The following is a 17,198-nucleotide window of genomic DNA, read 5'->3' as shown; positions in this document are numbered from 1 at the left end:
GCCTATGAAAAACAATGTTCATATCTTCTGAATTTGTGGTTAACATTTTGAGTGTAATTCAGTTGAAAATTTGCATTGCATTCAATGTGGTTTTTTTTCCTGCCCCTAACCAATGAATCTCAATTTTAACCTTTGACTATTTGTTCTGATTCTCTTCAGATAAGTGCTTAGTTCTGGCAAAGCTATGATTTACACTTCAATTTTAAGAGAGACCAACACTGATTCACACAATGGAACATTAGAGCAATAAGAGCTAAGGCATTACAGAAAATTTCCAGTTCAAACCTGAAAATAGTAAAAAATAAAATGGGGGACTAGCAAATATTCCTCAAGAAAAAAGAGCAGGGATGAAGGATAAACAGTCAAATATTTCAAGAATCACTTTTTTTCCCCAGTCCTTGTTCTTAATCCTTATAGTTCTCTATTGATTTCCTTTCTGTCACAGGGCAAGAAAATGGCCAAATCATGCCTTTGGGCTTCTTAAGGGCCTCTGATAAATGGCAATGTTAATTTTATTCGATTTGAGGCCTATTGTCAGAACAGTGTTAGTCTGAAGCAATTTGTGATTTGATTTAAATAGTGTCTTTTAAACAAATGTCTTTTAAACAGTGGCAATTGCCTTCTGTACAGTTAAATGAGTGGAAGAATCTTGAAAAAAATTATGATTTTCTTCCCAACCCTTCTCTGTCTTCCATATTTCCCTCCTCTACTTCATTTTTCATTCTTGTGGCTCCTTCCTTTCCAGGCTTCTCTTCTTCTTCTTCTTCAAAAATGATGCAATGGGATTTTTCCAGTTACAAAACCAGCTGACAAATTATTATTAAACCTGAGCTTCTGCCCTACTGAAAAGACTACAAAGCTACAAGGCCCCCATCCTTGAATCCCAAGGAACACTAAGAGGACACAAAGGACGAGAAGCTATGTAGGCGAAATTTTATAGTTGCTTCCATATAAAAAAATCTTATACTTCTGACACAGTTGTGAGAAGAGTGAGGTATGACTGACAAATTCCCCACTACAACATTTGTATGGAAAGGCTTTCCCATCCTGCAATCTTGCATTTGCTACCTATCATGTCTGTCACTATTTTTTTTTAATTTTCCTTCATTTCAATGCATTCCTGAACTTTCCATTTTGATAGTCACCCAGTTTCTAACAGCCATATACAAGGCTGCTATTACCCAATTGTTCATAGCTATGCCATGTCTTTTTAATACCATCACTGCTAAAAAGAGACTTTCCTGCTTTTGTAACCTACCCAAATTTTAATCATTGCTTCATCAATCTCATTTCTTCAATATCTACTCTCATCTGGCACTCACTTTTGCCAGGGCCCTTGGGTTACTCCATTTCCTCTGCATGTGTTAGTTTATTGATTCCATTACTCCCATCACTTCACAAATAGACTATAAATGTATGTCAACCAATATTTGATCATTCATTTATTGAGCACCCAGTGAGTGCACAGCATAGTAGTAAGTTCTTGGGAGAGTACGATTCAGTAATCCCCCTCCCACAGTGATTTTACAATCTAAAAGAATCTTACAATCTAATGAATTCCTCCTTTCCATTAACATTTCTTGCTGGTAGCATCTTTTCATAACCAGCCATCTCTTTTGAGACTTTCCTCACTTTTTCTGAACTCCCCTGCCCCCTCACTTCTAAACATCCACTTACAATTATTCCCATATTCATATTCCTCCCACATCAATCTACACCTTTAAAGACAACCCTCTAAGATGCAGAATCTGTGAAGAAACAGAATGCAAGGGCGATATTACATTCTTGAGCTCTGCCATTTACATAAACTCATGAAATTTTATTTGCAAAATTATTTCAAATTAGCTTGCATGACAGAATTATCAGAAAGACTGAAAATTGACTGAAGTTTAAACAAAAAAATTTAGTAAAAAGGAGTCTCATTTCTTGTGCTAGAATTTTGAGAAATGCTGCAGAAATTAGGACTATGTCATATATCATTATTATTAATTCAATAAGCAGCACAGTTAATAAAATTAGTCAATGATGTTCATCTGGGAGATATTTCAAATTCCACTGAGCACATAAAAACACAATAAAGAACACTAAAGTGGAGAAGTTGAGAAATGTAATTGACAGGGTACAAAATCCATGACAGAAGAGTCTGTCCAGAAGAAGAAATCTAAAAATCAGTCATGCTAAAACAAATATGCACAAAGATGAGCCAGAGGAGCAAATTTTGATTTCTTAGACTCTAGGGCCTAAAAAAGAAAGTTGCCGTGGAAGTTTTAGAAAGAGACAACATATCATGCCCAGTGCTGCTGAAATGGCCTAAAAAATGCTAGAGTAAATTAAAAACGGTTTTTAGTTTGGCTAATTGAAAATTTAGGGAGGACATTAAAATCTAAGAAAGAATGAAGGTTAATCATTTCTCTGTCATAAACTATTTATCAGAGAAACAGGACTGGAAGGGAAGTCTGCAGTTCCCTTTTGCCTGACAATGTGGCTTGTCATAGGCATCCCTGCCCTACTGTAGAATGACTGCGTCATAGTCCGCCTTTTTTTTTTTAAAAAAAAAAAAGAGACTTTAGGAAAATAATAATAATTATTATTATGGTGCTCAAGTGCTTATTATGTGCCAAGCACTGTTCTAAGCACTGGGATAGATATGCTTTAACCAGGTTGGACACAGCCCCAGTCCCACATTGGGCTCACACTCTCAATCCCCATTTTTTGCAGATGAGGTAACTGAGGTCCAGAGAAGTCAAGTGACTTGCCCAGGGTCACACGGCAGACCAGTGTAGAGTCAGGATTAGAACTCATGATCTTCTGACTCCAGGCCCATGCTCTATCTACTATGCCATGATGCTTCTCTACATACCACAACCTTCTTGTCACTTCACAGAGTTCTTCCCTTAAATTCTTCTGCTTCAATTAAAGTCAATACTCTTTTATTCTGCCCTTCATTACAAAGTCACCACTATCTACATTACCCTTTATAATGGGATGAAACAGTGAACACAAAGATTTAGAAATACTAATTTTCTAACTATACCATCCCACCTCACCCTGATAAAGTCCACTTAATATTCTCGCTTTTAAATTCACTTTCTGAGTTCTTCCACTCAATAATCAATCAACAGATGGAATTTATTGAGTGCTTAGTGTGTGCAGAGCACTGCATTATGTACTTGGGAAAGTACAAGAGATTTGGTAGTCAAGTTTCCTGCTCACAAGGAGCTTACAGTCTACTGGGTGAGACAGGCATTAATATAAATTACAGAATATATACATAACTGTTGTGGGGCTGAAGGTGGAGTGAATATCAAATTTTTCATTTCATTTAATTGCATTTATTGAGCGCTTACTGTATGCAGAGCATAGTACTAAGAACCCGGAAGAATACAATATAACAATAAACAGACACATTCCCTGCCCACAGTGAGCTTACATTATAGAGGTGGAGACGGAAATTAATATATGGTTCAGTGCTCTGACAGTGCCCTTCCTGGATACATACTCTACCTGAAACTGCTCCTTTATTATTATTATTACTACTACTACTAATAATGGCATTCGTTAAGAACTTATTATGTGTCAAGCACTGTTCCAAGCACGGGGTTAGACACAAGATAATCAAGTTGGACACAGTCCCTGTCCCACAGGGGGCTCAGAGTCTCAATTCCCATTTTACAGATGAAGCAACTGAGGCACAGAGAAGTCAAGCGACCGGCCCAAAGTCACACAGCAGGAAAGTGGCAGAGCTAGGATTAGAACCCATGATCTTCTGACTCCCCGGCCCCAGCTCTACCCATCAGTGTTCTACCCACTAGTGCTCTGCCAGCCAGATGCCGCCTTCCTGCTTATAACAGCAGTGGCAAAAGCCTAGGCTGGGGAGTCAGAGGATCTGGGTTCCAATCCCACTCCACCACTTGTCTGTGGGACCATGGACAAGTCACTTCACCTCTCTGGGCCCCAGTTTCCTCAACTGCAAAATGGGCAATCAATCCTACTTCCTCCTACTTAGACTGAGCGCCAAGAGGGGCAGGGAGTGCTTAAATACTTCAAATGCTTGAAGAATGTACTCCAAGTTCATTCAAGTGCATAGGCAATCCAGCAGGGCAAGTGAGCAGGGGAAATGAGGACATAGTCAGGGAAGGCCTCTTGGATGAGATGTGATTCTAATAAGACTTCAAAATTTAGGAGAGTGGTGGAGAGCAGTGGTCTGTCATTTTTGAGGGGGACGGAGTTCCAAGGTAGAGGGCGAATCAATGAATCAATAGTATTTATTGAGAAATTATTTATTTATTCATTATATTAATGTTTTTCTCCCCCTCTAAACTATGAGCTTATCATGGGCAGGGAATATGTTTGTTTGTTATTACATTATACTATAATAAGAGTTTAGTACAGTGTTTGCAAATGGGAAGCATTCAATAAATACAATTGAATGAATAAATGAATGAACTTCTTATGTGCAGAGAACCGAACTAAGCATTTGAGAGAGTACTATACAACAGAATTAGCATAACGTTCTCTGCCCATAATGAGCTTACAGTCTAGAGGGGCAAGGGAATAAGCAAAATGGACAAGTTTGAGATACAGTGATTAGTGGTTGCATCAGAGATCAAATGGGCAAGCTGGAATGTAATAGAAAATCAGCAAGATATGTAAGTAGGGGGAGAACTGATTCAGTGTTTCAAAGCCAATGATAAGGAGTCTCTGATACAAAGATGGATGTGCAACCACTAGGGGTTCCTGAAGAGTGGGGAGACATGGACTGAAATTTATTTAGACAAATAATCTGGGCAACAAAGTGAAATGAGGGGTGGAGTGGTGAGAGACAGAAGGCTGGGAGGTCAATCAATCCATTAATCAATTAACTGTACTTGGCACTTATGTGAAAAGTACAATGTAATGGGAGAGTATAATATAATGGAGTTAGTAACCATTTTCCCTGCCCACAATAAGCTTACAGTCTAGAGTAGGTGGCAGATGCTAAAATAGAAAAAATATTATGGTTATGTACACACACATTGTGGGATTGAGAGGATGGTGAATAAAGGGGGCAAGGGTGACACAGAAGGTAGTGGGAGAAGAGGAAATGAGGGCTTATTCAGAGAAGGCCTCTTGGAGATAAATACAACTGAATGGTTAAATGAATATGTCTTTCAAAGTGGGAAGAGTGATCATCTGTCAGATATGAAGAGGATGGGCATTCCATCACACAGACTGGATGTGGGAAAGATATCATCAGCGAGATAGACAAGTTGTAACTACAGTGGTCAGCAAGGAGCCTGAAGCAGTCAAGGTGGGATAGGATGAAGAGGAAAAGACAGATTTTAGCAGTGTTGTGGATGGTGAACTGACAGGATTTGGCAACACATAAAATATGTGGACTGAATTATAAAGATGAGTCAAGGATAACACCAAGATTATGGATTTATGAGATAGGGAGGATGGTGGTGCTATCTACTGTGATGAGAGAGTCAGGGTAGGGACAGGATTTGGGTGGGAATATGGGGTCTTCTCTTTTAGACATGTTTAGTTGAGGTGTCAGTGTACATCCAAGTAAAGCTGTCCTGAAGGCAGGAGATATGAGACTGCAGAGATGGACAGAGATCACGACTGTAGATATTCATTCATTCATTCAATAGTATTTATTGAGTGCTTACTATGTGCAGAGCACTGTACTAAGCGCTTGGAATGAACAAGTCGGCAACAGATAGAGACAGTCCCTGCCGTTTGACGGGCTTACAGTCTAATCGGGGGAGACGGACAGACAAGAACAATGGCAATAAATAGACGCAAGGGGAAGAACATCTCGTAAAAACAATGGCAACTAAATAGAATCAAGGCGATGTACATTTCATTAACAAAATAAATAGGGTAATGAAAATATATACAGTTGAGCGGACGAGTACAGTGCTGAGGGGATGGGAAGGGAGAGGGAGAGGAGCAAAGGGAAATGGGGGGAAAAGAGGGTTAAGCTGCAGAGAGGTGGGGGGGGGGGGTGGTAGAGGGAGTAGAGGGAGAAGAGGAGCTCAGTCTGGGAAGGCCTCTTGGAGGAGGTGAGTTTTAAGTAGGGTTTTGAAGAGGGGAAGAAAATCAGTTTGGTGGAGGTGAGGAGGGAGGGCGTTCCAGGACCGCGGGAGGACGTGGCCCAGGGGTCGACGGCAGGATAGGCGAGATCGAGGGACGGTGAGGAGGTGGGCGGCAGAGGAGCGGAGCGTGCGGGGTGGGCGGTAGAAAGAGAGAAGGGAGGAGAGGTAGGAAGGGGCAAGGTGATGTAGAGCCTTGAAGCCTTGAGTGAGGAGTTTTTGTTTGGAGCGGAGGTTGATAGGCAGCCAGTGGAGTTGTTTAAGAAGGGGAGTGACATGCCCAGATCGTTTCTGCAGGAAGATGAGCCGGGCAGCGGAGTGAAGAATAGACTGGGGCGGGGCGAGAGAGGAGGAAGGGAGGTCAGAGAGAAGGCTGACACAGTAGTCTAGCTGGGATATAACGAGAGCCCATAGCAGTAAGGTAGCCGTTTGGGTGGAGAGGAAAGGGCGGATCTTAGCGATATTGTAAAGGTGAAACTGGCAGGTCTTGGTAACGGATAGGATGTGTGGGGTGAACGAGAGAGACGAGTCAAGGATGACACCGAGATTGCGGGCCTGAGAGACGGGAAGGATGGTCGTGCCATCCACGGTGATAGGGAAGTCTGGGAGAGGACCAGGTTTGGGAGGGAAGATGAGGAGATTTGGGAATCTGCTTAGAGATGGTAGCTGAAGCCATGGAAGTGAATGAGTTCTCCAAGAAGTGGGTGTTGATGGAGAAAAGGAGACCCATAAAATGAGCAATGAGGACCTCCCACACTTTTGGGGTAGGAGGCAGAGAAGGAGCCCATGAAATTGACAGAGAATAAGCAACCAGTGAGTTGGGAAGAGAACCAGTGTCAGTGTCAGTGAAGTCAAGATTAGATAATATTTCCAAGAGAAGGGGGTGGTCAACATTATTAAAGACATCTGAGAGTTGAGAATGGAGTAGAGGCTACTGGACTGGGCAAGAAGATCACCAGTGATCTTTAAAAAGGCAGTTTCAGTGGAGTGGAGTTGGGGAATCCAGACTGGAGTTGGTCAAGGAGAGAATTAGATGAAAGTAAGTGGAGGCATAGGATGTGTAAAACTGACTCAAGGAGTTTGTAAAGGAATGGTAGGAGGAAGATGGGATGATAACTGGAGGGAGCTGTGGGGTCAAGGGAAGGGTTCTGGGGTTTTTTTTTAGGATAGGAGAGACACGAGTATTGTCTGAAAGCACTGGGGAAGAAGCCACCGGAGAGTGAACAGTTGAAGGTGGTGGTCAGGGAGGGAAAAAGGGCACTTTGATAAGACACAAAGGAATGGGGTCAAAAGAGCAGGTGAAGAGAGTGGGATTTGAGAGAACACAGAAGACTTCTCCTTGAGATACTTGAAAGATGGGAGTTAAAGAAGGGGCAGGAGGGATTGGAAAGGAGTTGGGAAATTTTAGGTATTTTAGATATCCTGGAGATTTTAGGTCAGCAGAGTAGAGAAGCAGCGTGGCTCAGTGGAAAGAGCGCGGGCTTTGGAGTCAGATGTCATGGGTTCAAATCCAAGCTCGGCCACTTGTCAGCTGTGTGACTTTGTGCAAGTCACTTAACTTCTCGGTGCCTCAGTTACCTCATCTGTAAAATGGGGATTAAGACTGTGAGCCCCATGTGGGACAACCTGATTCCTCTGTGTCTACCCCAGCGCTTAGAACAGTGCTCAGCACATAGTAAGCGCTTAACAAATACCAACATTATTATGTAGTAGGCATGGTGAGATATGATGTATCAGTGTCATATTAGTTAGATGGACAGGGAAAGGTGGATTTTAGTGATGTGAAGAAGGTAGAACCAACAAGAGTTGGTGACAGATTTAATCTGTAGGTTGAATTCTCACTGATCCAGATAACAAACTGAAGTAAGGAATAGAGAGAGAAGAGCTGGGATACAGGGAGGTGAGCAAGGAGAAAATGCAGTAGTCAAAGCAGAATACAAGTCCTTGAATCAGAGTGGCAAAATTTTTGATAGAAAGGAAAGGGCAGACTCTAGAGATGTTGGAAAAACAGAGCTGCCAGGATTTTATGACAGACTGGGTGGGTTGAATGAGAGAGTTGAGACAAGGAAAATGTCAATGTTATGGGGTTGTGGGACAGGGAGTAGAAGGGTTCTGTCTACATTGATGGGAAAGTCAGGGGGAGGATAGGGTTTGGGTGGAAAGACAATAATATAATCTGTTAGGCATCCCTAGCTAAGATCTTTCTCAGAGTTCTTTCATAGTGACAATGGGCAACACTGTCTACCATGGGGCCCAGAAATGCAAGCTTTCCATTGGCTTTAAAGCAGTCAATTTGCTTGCCTACTCCTACCTCACCTCGCTATTCTTCTATTCCAACCCAGCCCACACACTTTGCTCCTCTAATGCTAACCTCATTGAACTTCTATCTTGTCTATCTCGCTACCAACCCCTTACCCATGTCCTGCCTCTGGCCTGGAATGTCTTCCCTCCTCAAATCCTACAGACAATTACTCTCCCTCTTCTTCAAAATGAAGGGTGAAGAGTGGGGAGACATGGACTGCATTTTTTTTTAGAAAAATAATCTGGGAACCAAAGTGAAATGAGTGGTGGAGGTGTAAAATGGGGATTGAGACTGTGAGCCCCACGTGGGACAATGTGATTACCCTGTATCTGCCCGAGCGCTTAGAACTGTGCTTGACACTTAGTAAGTGCTTAACAAATACCATCATTATTACTATTATTAAGTATATGCAGCTTTTTCTCTACCTGTATATCAAGTAGATCCTGACTGATGTTGTGACTCAACATTCCTTATAATACACATCTTTGAGGTACATAATTGATTTTCTTTCATTTCTAGGAAATTGACTTTTAATTAAATCTTACCTAATTAGATCTTCAATATTCTGCACTTTATCTAGTTCCAGATTGATCATATCTAGACAGAAAGCTCTGTCAAAGTTTATCAAAAATTCAAAATAAACATTCAAGCAGGTCTTTCTGGAGAATTAAACAAAAATTGTTGGGACAGACTAGTTTTTCTATGTCAACTATGTTTTTCTATGTCGAATCAGTGGCCAGGTGAGAATCAAGGAAGTCTTCCAGCCCTGATAGTAAGGTGGAACCATTAATTGACCCGGCATACATTTTAGGGCCTGGCATTGTTAGACTGCTAGGTAAGGCTAATTCATACTAGTACATTTTATCAGAATTTGGTCTGATAGGCTGAAAATCATAAGGACGAAGTTATCAGTCAAACAATCAAGTCTTGCTCCATTAATAGCAGATGTGATATTTGGGCAGATGCAAGCCCTGCCCTCAAGAAGTTTCGAACCTAAAAGAGGTGAGTTTTAAAAAAATAATAAGAATCATCATATTTAATTGTGGTATTTGTTAAGCACATACTGTATGTGTACCAAGAGCTAAGGTGGATACAAGCAAATGGGGTTGGACACAGTCCCTGTCCCACACAGGACTCACAGTCTTAATTACAATTGACTGATGAGGTAGCTGAGGCCCAGAGAAGTAACATGACTTGTCTGAGGTCACACAGCAGACAAGTGGTGGAGCCGGGACTAGAACCCAGGTCTTTCTGACTCCCAGGCCCATGCTCTATCCACTAGCCCCAGTGGATAGGAGAATACTCAACAAATCAGTGTTTCTACTACTGTACTAATAACTTGTGAGAATACAACAAAGATAAGACCATACCCTCAAGAAGCTCACAATCTAATGGGAGAGTCAGACAAATATAAGAGGTGGGAGAAGGAGGAAACAAGACAAATAGTGGAATATACATATATATTACGTATACAGATTGCTATACATGTCCATAGTACCAGAGTGTTGGGGTGGTAGTTGTAGAGACATGATTTGGAGGAAAAAAATGTAGAGATATGATTTGGAGAAAAAAAAATTGCCTCTGAAGCAAAGAGAATTTCTAGAGGGTTTTAAAAATGGGGAGAGCTGTAGTCTGGCAGATTTAAAGTGGATAGGAAAAGGGTCATTTAGTCATCCAGTGATTCATTCACAAGTATTTACGGTATTCCTTGAGTACCAACTTTGAACAGAGGACTATACCAAGCACTGGTAAATGTTTCAAGGATGTTATTCAGACTCAGCCCTGGTCGCAGGCGAGCCACAATCTAAGAAAAAGGGAGGGTGAGGAGATGCACATCCAAGGAAAGACTGAAATGAGAAATAAAAAACTAATCAACAAAACCTTCTTCCTGCCCGTTCCAGAGCATAGAACAGGTTGGGCCACTGCCAGGTGGTAACTAAGTGAGGAGCTGTTTAAGGGTATAGACGTTAGACGGGGATGTAGTGGAATGGTAGCTTTGGCTTATGGAGGTGCCCGGGCATCTTCTATAAGAGCCAGAGGTGGGGTCTGTTCTTTAGAGGGTCATGAAAAAGGAACACAATAGCTTGGAAAAAAATGGGAAAGGTCAGTGGGTGACTGAGTAACCAAACATTTGAAACCAGCCCTGGGGGTTTTTGGTTAGCTCCTCACATAGGGATAAGGCTTTAATAATAACAAATAACAATAACAGTAATAATAATTATAATATTTTAGTTAAGTATTTACTATGTGCCACTGTATTCAGTGCTGGGATTGATTAAATCAGATTAGGCACAGACCCTGTTCCATATGGGGCTCACAGTCTAAGGGAGAAAGGAAGTATTTAATCCCCATTTTACATATAGAGAAACTGAAGCACAGTGCAGTTTAGTGACTTGCCTAGAGTCACCCAGCAAGCAAGAGGCAGGGCTGAGATGAGAACCCAGGTTTCCTGACTTCTAGCCCTGGTCACATTCAACTAGGCAAAACTGCCTCTCTGTTCTTAAACGAAGCCACCAAGTTGCCTCCCACCACTTCCCCACCTTCCTGCCACATTCCAATGGGACAGATTGGAATCTTCTGGGTGGTAGTGGCAGGAGGATGGCATCTCTCCAGGATGGCAGGCTTCAGTGCCCAGATGGAGGAGAGACATGTTTTGTAGAAGCTGTATGAATCTTCCTCACTAGCCTCGAAATCTCTCCATATACAGGGTATTTCCTCCTCATACATGCAAAACAAATGAAACCCAATCAGACCGAATTTCAGCTCAGCAAGAGCCCAAGTGGAGTATTTTTTTTCCCACAGTATGGTAAACTCAATCATGCCTTCTGATGAGCTCTGGAGTCCACTTGATTGGTGGCTGCCCATTGGGGGTATTGACCTAAAGCTCCTCCTCACCTTTCCGCTCCACCAGCTTAAATGGTCTCTGGGGACAGCTTGGAGGTAAATCAGGGTGGCAGCTGGGTGATCAATGAGACGTTAAAAAGTAGAGAAGCCTGAAGAGGAGACACTCAGTACATCAGAAAAACTGGTCCACGGGCTGAGGCTGAATTAGTATTGCATAGCAAAATGCTGCTCTCCATCACCAAGTGCACTCTCACTAACAAGTTCAATCAATCAACAGTATTCATTGAGCAACTACTGTGCACAGAGCACTGAATTGATCATATAAGGGTATGATAGGGGTAAAAGACATGATACAGACCTTTAAAGAGTTTACAATCTAATGTTATTTTAGTTCCTTTTCACACCTTACCTAATGTTAGGTTCTCTAATGAAGAGTTGAGCATAACTGGGAATTTTCAACATTTTCTGCAGATGCAAACAACCATTTAGTTGGTGGGGCACAGACAAAAAGGATTTGAAGTAAATCATATGGAGTTGGATTATGGCCTCAGTTCCATCACTGAGCTACTACTGATTTATTAAGGGAGAAATGGGAACCCAAAGAAAGATAAGAATTATACAAACAGTGAAATTACATTTCTCCCACTCCCTTCTGTGTCACCTTTGCACTTTGATTTATACCCTTCAATCACCATCCTCTCAGCCACATAGCATGTATGCACATATCTGTAATTTATTTATATATTAATGCTTGAATCCCCTCCTAGCTTGTTTTGGGCAGGGAATGTGTCTAACAACTCTGTTATATTGTACGCTCCCAAGCACTTAATACAATGCACACAATAAGTGCCAGATAAATACTACTGATTGACTGATTAAAAGTTCCAAAACACTTAATAGAGGCATACATTCAATTGTTCTTTTTTTACAGTCGACTACCATATACACTACAATCTTCTGCTAAGATTGTAAATTTCTGTAATGATGTAAATGATATAAAATGATCTCTTTCTTTTTATAGTAAAGGTCAACCACAAACTGCCTTTGCTGCTCTTGCTGACGTGACTGTTTTGAATAGTCAAATTTATGCACTTTATAATAAATATATTTATGAGAGTGCAATCATTTCTGGCCTTAGAAACAATTAAATAATCTCCCCAGGGGGAAAATGTTATTATACTTTTTTTCTGGTACTTCTGGTAACAGCTTAAATATGTTCCTGGGGTTTGCATAGATGTTTTTTATATGAACAAATTCTATTTATTTATAATACTTTTGATGCTTTCCTTGAGTCATGATATCCCAATGGCCTAGTTTTTTTACAGTGCAGTGACTCCTGATACTTGAAATTTGCACTACACGACTAGATTTATGCAGCTATAACTAGTCCAACAAACGTCTGTAAAGATTTTATTTTTGTTTACAATTTTACCTCAACATTATCCAAACTACACTGACTTTCAATAATTGCATTATGATAAAAATGTAACCAGTTTCTTATCTTTGCAACAATATGTGCCATGCTGAATTTAATAATACTTTTGACTGAAAATTCACACTATAAGATATATATATAATACATATTTCACATAATCTTTGGTATTATCATATTTATGTGGTAAGAGCTAATAAATTACTTAAGTGTAATTAAGGTCTTAGATTATGTATTTGGTTAAATATTTCACTATCTGGAGATCTAGATGATCATTTACTTTCAAAATCATTTTTAAAATGCACCCACATCTATCTTCCAAACCCTGAATTAAGAATGGATCTACATGAGTAAATCATTCAGATGGAATGATCAAAATACACCTTTTAGCCCTAATTATCAAGACATTTCAGATGAAGTTTGAAATATTTATGAACCACTGCCAATATATTTTTGGCATTCTATCCGTTTGGCTTATTATTGTGCTTCTGATGATGATGCCGATAATAATAATTAATAATTATGATTATGGTATTTAAGCATTTACTATGTGCCAAGCATGGTTCTAAGCACTGGGGTTGTAGACCCATCCCATGCCCAAGCAATTTAGAATGGGGAGGCAGGCACAAGGTAATCAAGTTGTCCCATGTGGGGCTCACAGTCTCAATCCCCATTTTACAGATGAGGTAATTTAGGCAATTTAGGTAATTTAGAGAAATTAAGTGACTTCCTCAAAGTCACAGAGCAGACAAGTGGTGGAGCCAGGATTAGAACCCATGACCTCTGACTCCCACACTGATGATAATGAAGTTTTCTCATGATGGTGACAGAGGAACCTCAGCTCTGGGATTTATGACTAGTAACTGGAGCAAAGGAATTGCATTTAGTAGCAGTGGTTTGTGCTGTTCCAATTATACTATCATACCTACTATTCTGGTCACTGCTTGGGTAATAATAATAATAATAATAATGATAATGATAGTATTTGCTAAGTGCTTACTAGATGTCAAGCACTGTTCTAAGCACCTTGTGGTAATCGGGTTGTCCCACTTAGGGCTCACAGTCAATCCCCATTTTACAGATGAGGAAACTGAGGCACAGAGAAGTTAAGTGACTTGCCCAAGGGCACAAAGCTGACAAGTAATTATACATTCTCTACAGACATACATTTTAAGATTTCAAGCATTGTATTTCCAAGGGACATATTCTCTCCAAATTATTATCACAGGAATAGTAAACCTTTTACCTCCTTGTCACACGCCTGCCAACAGTATTAAAGATCAAAAAATTTACTTCTCTGAATTATATGCAAAACGTGCTGCTTATCTACTTCTAGTTGCTGATTGGCTTCATCTCAGAGAACTATCATCTTGTAAACTGAAAATATTGAAGCAAAGCACTAGTGTCACACTCAAAATTATGTTCTTTTGTAGAGACTATCTGGTGCACTCTATTCTGTTGAAATTCAAGGTTTCCAATGTTAAATGCATTTTTAGGGAGAAAAAGGAAAATTATTGATCATTTTATTTATTTCTCTACCCTATATTTTTCCATTTATACTTTTCATCTTTTCTATTTTGCATGAACCTGAAAAAATATCTTGATCCCTGCACAGGAGTGGTACTTAGTCAAGGATATTTTATTAGCCCTGACTTGAAAAACCTTTCCTCTACTAAAAATTGAGTCACAAGAATATTGTCTTCTGTGCTCTGTATTAACTTTGAAAGAAAAGAAGTGGGAGGGAAAGACAGAGTGTAATTTGAGGAGGGGAAGCCTCGATGCAATTTGAGGACCCTTACAGTGCCCCATATTTATTGAGTAGAGAGGTTCTAACAGACTGCTGAAGGTGTCCTCATTCCTAGCACCTTCTGATCCAAGGCCGGGCAAGGCCACCATTAATCCTGCCTTGTGCCTAGTCCATAGGTGCAGTAGTTCCTTAGAACAATTGGCATGAACCTTTGAAAATGACCATCTGACATCTCTAGGATAAATGTTATGAATTATCAAAGGATAATCTATCCAAAGGATTAAATACAGTTTTGAATCTTTGAATCTATGGGGTATAGAGTTCTGATCAATGAAATTAAATGGCTGATTCTATTTGAAAAAATGGTCAGAGATGGTAAATGACTCAAATGTTCTAGGCAAGAGATGCTTTCAACTATTCTTCAAATTTTCAGTGTGCATATAGAGGGAGCAGTAACCCAGCAACCTACCTTGCCAAAGATCAGGAAAAAGTAAGTAAATGATGAGAGTGCCATGATCCTCTTACCTAGAAAGTCACATTTAGAACCATATGGCCTGATTAGAGGGACACTGCCAGAAATATTCAAAGAGAATAAGTTTGCTGCCAGTTCTGAAAGAAATGGCCACAGCACGAATCAACAGAAGAAAGATTAGATCAATATGGGGGGCAAGGCATTAAAGGAGCCCTAAGATAAAACTGAAGACTAAGATTCTAACCAAAGGAATTTTGCTGAAAAAAATGTACTTTGAACTTTTAGATCAGGAATGAAGCCCTTAATAATGTTAAACCCATGTAATTCTTATTTTCAAAAATCAAAAGATAAATTTATCCTCCAACATGTGTTTGCTAAATGCTCCATCTCTTTCATCACATTTACATAAAACTCAATAAAACGTTCTTTGCCAGCACCTAAACAGCACCATCAGTAACAAAAACCTATCCTGAAGAATCTTCTCAATTTTGCACAGGAAACAAGGTGGTAAATTAATAATCTAATTGTTCATATTACAAAAAGCATTAATAATGGTGCTAAGTGACATTAGGTGATGTCAAAGATTATCCGTGATTGCCATTTTGAATATTGTGAAGATAATTTTAAATGACCCTGAAGTGCCACTGATTACACTCAGAGACAATTATGACATCTCTTGATACAATCTTTCTCAGCACCTCTTTTTTGTCACTATTCTAGAACCAGATCTTAAAAATGTGTCAAATGAAAGTCAAAATACAAACTCAAATCTAAATCTCAGTTGAATGTTTTGTTAAATGTTAAATAGACAATATTGGTGCATTCTCAGAAATAATCCAAGTTAAGGTCGAAGGAACACAATATGTACGACTATGTAAAAGCCTTTAAATTTTATTTTTGTAAATTCTTAGTAAACAAAAGTTGTAATAAATTTCCAATTTATAATAATGAAAAGCAGGTAAGTGGAAGGATTCCCACCTAGCATCTTGTCTCAGATAAAAAAAATACTGAACAACCCTAAAAGGACATCTGAATACTGAAGCAAAGTGAAGAGTAACCCTAAATACTGCAACCACATCAATGTTTTAGGCCTTTAGGCTACATGTAACCTCACTTACATGGACTTGGGAGAAGACAATCAAATTAGAAAAGACAAATTCTGTCCTCAAGGAACTTACCATCTATCAGTTGGGACAGACACAAATCAAATTTCAGATAGGTAGTAGGTAGAAAGAAAACAATGCAAAGATAGTTATGTTGATGAATATGAAATAGCTTAAATAGAAGTTCATACTCTACTGGGAGCAGTGTATCCCAGTGGATAGAACACAGACCTGGGAGTCAGAAGGACCAGGGTTCTAATCCCAGCTCCACCACTTGTCTGCTGTGTGAATTTGGGTAAATCACTTCACTTGTAACATTTTCCTCAGCTGTAAAATGGGAATTAATACTGTGATGCCCATAAGGGATATAGACTGTGTCCAACCTGGTTAACTTGTATCTCCCCCGGGGCTTAATATAGTGCCTGGAACATAGTAAGCATTTAACTAATACCATTACAAAAAATAGGCGAGTATGCAAATCAAATGCACATCCTGAACCCCTTCTGAATCATCTATCCTCCAGAAAGCCTTCGCTAATTAGTCTCCCTTCAGCACTTTGACATTATCTATGCACTTCAGACCCCACAACCCATCATCGCTCTCAGCTATAGATATCCATTCTCTAACACTTCCCACTATCTATAATTTATTTTAGTATTTACCTCCCTGGATAGATGGAAAGATCTTTTAGTGTAGTGATCACATCTACTAATTCTACTGTAGTCTTCCAAAAACTTAGTTCAGTTAATTGCACCCATGTGATCAATGAATACTATTGACAATTAACTGAAAAATGCTACGGATCAGTGGATAAGTGTAGCGGCAGGTGTGCAATTAGATGCAGAATTCTTCAAGGCAGGGATCATTTCTACCAGCTCTATTGTATCTTACTCTCCCAAACATTTAACACAGTGCGTCCTTGAACACAATTTGTACCTAACAAACAGTAGTGATTGATTAATAAAAATGCTGTCACAATATGAAGTTGTTCTCCTTTGGCATTTTGATTAAATATATATATATAGTCACAGGTGACTTGCCCACAGTCACACAGCTGACAAGTGGCAGAGCTGGGATTCGAACCCATGACCTCTGATTCCCAAGCCCGGGCTCTTTCCCCTGAGCCATGCATTACAAATATGAACATAAGTGATGTGGGACTGGGAGGGGAGATGTATAAAGGGAGCAAGTCAGGGTGACAAAATGAAGTGGGGGAAG

General features: G+C 39.9%; 1 protein-coding gene across 23 annotated transcripts in view; it reads right to left on the bottom strand.

Moving 5' to 3' along the window:
- Positions 1 to 17,198, bottom strand: part of RIMS1 (regulating synaptic membrane exocytosis 1) — a 531,371-nt gene that overhangs the window by 362,685 nt on the left and 151,488 nt on the right. The gene's annotated exons all lie outside the window — the stretch shown is intronic.

The sequence above is a fragment of the Ornithorhynchus anatinus genome, chromosome 1 (assembly GCF_004115215.2).
Source record: "Ornithorhynchus anatinus isolate Pmale09 chromosome 1, mOrnAna1.pri.v4, whole genome shotgun sequence".
Taxonomy (NCBI): Eukaryota; Metazoa; Chordata; class Mammalia; order Monotremata; family Ornithorhynchidae; genus Ornithorhynchus; species Ornithorhynchus anatinus.
This window is presented reverse-complemented; position numbering and strand designations above follow the sequence as displayed.